At 37.2% G+C, this 3,760-nt stretch overlaps 1 pseudogene; it reads right to left on the reverse strand.

Annotated features, from left to right (window-relative positions):
• Positions 1 to 2,244: 2,244 nt before the first annotated feature.
• On the reverse strand, positions 2,245 to 2,351 carry LOC115030545 (annotated as a pseudogene).
• Between the last annotated feature and the right edge of the window lie 1,409 nt (positions 2,352 to 3,760).

A 3,760-nucleotide genomic window follows, 5' to 3' on the forward strand; every position in this document is an offset into this window, starting at 1 on the left:
GGGGTTAGTATTTGGAACAAAGTGAAAGAAGAGCCTAATTCTGCAGACAATGAAGTCATACTTTGTTTTCTTCTCTCCTTTGAGAATATTCTTAACATCACTGAAACGGTTCTGTGTAGATTTTATCTGCCACAGATTTGAACTAGAAGCCTCTATCCACCCAGCAGCTGACTCAGACAGATGCAGACACCCACAGCAAAACACTGGATGGAGTTTGGGAACACTTATGGAAGAACAGGAGGAAGAATAAAGGTTCCGATGGGTATAGGAACTCCACAGGAAGACCAACAGAGTCAACTAACCTGGACCCTTGGAGTTCTCAGAGACTGAATCACCAACCAAAGAACACATATGTAACAGATATGCAGCTTGGTCCTCATGTGAGTCCTGAACAACTGGAATGAGGGCTGTCCCAAAAGCTGTTGTCTGTACATGGGATGCTATCTTCTAGCTGGGCTGCCTCAGGAAGAGAGGCTGTGCCTAGTCTCACAGAGACTTGATGCATCAAGGAGGGGGAATACCAGGGGAGCCCCACCCTTCCAAAGAATGGGAGGTCAGCAGTGGGGAAGGATTTGAGGAGGGGGTGACCCGGATGGAGATAGTGAGTGGGATATAAAAAATAGTAATATAAATAAAAAAAGTATAACAAAAAAGTAGAAGCCTCCTCGAAAAGAAATGGCAATTTCAGTACAAAATGGCAATTAGCTGTCATGCATGAGACTGTCTTCTAAATTTTTATGAAAATTTCTAAGAAGTTAGGAAAATAATATTTTCTTCTTTTTTCTTACACATAGGTACACAAACTACATAAACCACTGTGTCTTTGCATGTTCTTATTATGTGTGTTTCTACATAAATTTGTGCTTACTACATATTTATATGTGTGTAGAAATACGTGTCCATGAATACTGTTGTTCTCTCTTTCTCTCGCCCCATGTATATGTGTGTGTGTATGCATGTGTGTGTGTGTGTGTGTGTGTGTTAACCAGCTTTCCATAAAAACTCTACCAAAAAAAAATCTCTGATAAATCACTTTGTAAAGAAAACAGTTTATCGTAGCTCCGAGTTTTGGAAGTTTTCATCTATTATGAGTTGGCTCAGTTGCATTTGGCAACATAGAACACCTCAGGTGGAAATGTCTTGACTAGGTGACTAGGAAGAGGAAAGAGGAAAAAGACAAATGCCCCACAACCCATAACAAGAGAACACCTCCAAGTATGTAAACCCTCTCAATAGACCATACTTCTTAAAGGTTTCTACCACCTTGCAATGGCACCAAAGTGGTGACCAAGTCTTTAACATGTAGGCCTTTAGGATCTAGTCCAGGTTCAAACTATACCAATGTGTGTAAAATGATATAGTCAGTACAAGTTTAATCAAAAAGCACAAATCAGACTCAGAATTGTAGGAATTCCTCAAGAAATTCAGGAAGTACATAAAGACAGCACTAAAGAAAACATTTCAAGTTTGAAAAAAAAATTACAAATCTATGTATTTCTTCCATAGTTCAACTATGTCCCAGAAAATATAAAGTATATATATATATATATATATATATATATATATATCACTCTATAAAAACACTTGTGAAATAACTCTTAAAAAACAAAGTAAATTACAAGCATTTAGAAGTATCTGTATGTGTTTCATATGCAGAAGACACTCAAAGGAACAAATGGGAATTACTTTCAGACTTGTGTAGACTGGACAGTGAAACGGGTGGGAAGCTCTCTGGGCTTCCTTCTCTATCAGGACCTTGTGAACCATTGCACGATTACAAAAACATCTGAAGACAGGCTCAGCCAACATTGTGCTATAGGTAGGGCAGGGAACTCTTCTACTGTGGTCTTAAGTTTGTTTGTTTTATGAGTGGATTGGGGAACCTTCAATCGTATTTTGTCTTCTCTTGATCTATAACCTTTTCTGTGGTTTGATGACCCCTACTGTTCTTCCCACCTGATATGACCTGTGGCTTTTCATGCTTGCTAACTTTAGCTTTTTTTACAGCCCAATTGAAATATCTGTCACTAGAAGACCATTTTTACTTCCAGAAGTAAATTCTTTTTGGTGCTTTTTTAAAAGCATCCAGGTAATTTTTTCTTAGTTTTTAAAGTTGGGGTCTCAGTATGGAATCCTAGGCTCATATGTGACTTTCCATCTAAACTATGCTGGTGTTGGACAATAGAAATCCACCTGCCTCTGTCCTAAGTGCTGGAATTAAAAGTGTGTACTACCACAGAGGCTAAAAATCAGTGGTTTGCTGCCACAAAGCAGGTTGCAATGCAGCCTGTTAGACCCAAGGGCACTGCCTTTCAATAGGAGTATGAACCTTCTTTCCTCTCATACAACACATTAAAAAAATCAGCCAGCTAATTTCATCTGAAAATCACTTTAACACACTAAAGAACAAGTAATTCTATATGCTAGATAGCTGAGAAATATACTAAGAAAAAATACATACAAATTCAGCTTCAGGGAAGATGGAACAGAAAGTTCCCTATTTCTTATTAATAACTTTTAACAACCCTGTACATTATATGCCAGACATGTATGAAAACACTCCACAATTTAGAAAGCAGAAGACAGACTGAACTGTGCTTAGCATGACAGTGAGTTCCCTGTGCTTTATGCTTCATACACCGCAAACTCATACCTAAGGAAACTGACAACTGCAAAGTCATAAGACAAAAAAACAAAAACAAAAAAAAAAAAAACTCAAAGTTTGCAATAGACAGAAGCCTACAAATCTAAGAATCCATCAAAGCCCAAGCTCAATTAACAGTGAAAAATTACAATAAGCACACTATAGTCAAACTTATGAAATGAAAGACAAAGAAAGGAACTTGTAAACCTAGTGAAATGGATAAAATAGGTTCCTGGGCAGGAAAATCTATCTGAATGACAATGAATTCCTTATCAAAATCCTTGGGCCAACGAAAAGTGTCACATTTTTCAAATTGTGAAAATCAAAAAGTGGAACTGTCAAGTAAGAATGTTCTATCCAGAGAATATATCCTTCAGAAACACACAGGAGTGCAAGGTACCCTCAAATAAAGTATAATCAAGAGAACGGTCGATGACCTATTCTGAACTAGTCGATAAGGAAGTTCTCTAATAGAAAGAAAACATGACCCTTGAAACAGCATGAAGGACATATTTGCAAAAGTATAGGTAAGTGTCATATACCTTCCTTCTGTGGATTTTCAACAGTGCTTGGTGACTATAGAAACATAATACTGTCTGACATGGCTGTAAACATTTGCAAGGAAACTGTAAATATTATAAAGTATAGACAGTTAAATGATAGAGATAAGATCTCTATATTTAACTTAAATGACACCAATTAACAATTATATAACAGAGTACTATTATATAAAAATTGTTCTATGTGGTGAATGCTGTGGAGTGCAGCTTAGTGCTAAAATGTGTGCCTAGCATTCAATACACCAAGAAGCCCCTAGTTTAATTCCTAGCATAAAAACAGACACACACACACAAACGCACACACTCACTCACATGCACACACACTGACATACACACACTCACATTCATACATGCTCACTTACATACACACGTAAAGAATACAAATTAAAATACATTTTAAAAAAGTGTTGATATAATCCACAAGGAGATAGGAAAAAGAAATCAGAGAAAAGAAGACAAATAAATTGGGAACAAAACACCCAGGGAAGGAGTTACAGAGACAAAGTTCGTAGCTGTGATGAAAGGATGGACCATTTAGAGACTGCCGTATCCAGGG

Source organism: Mus caroli, chromosome 2 (genome assembly GCF_900094665.2).
Source record: "Mus caroli chromosome 2, CAROLI_EIJ_v1.1, whole genome shotgun sequence".
In the NCBI taxonomy this organism is placed as follows: domain Eukaryota; kingdom Metazoa; phylum Chordata; class Mammalia; order Rodentia; family Muridae; genus Mus; species Mus caroli.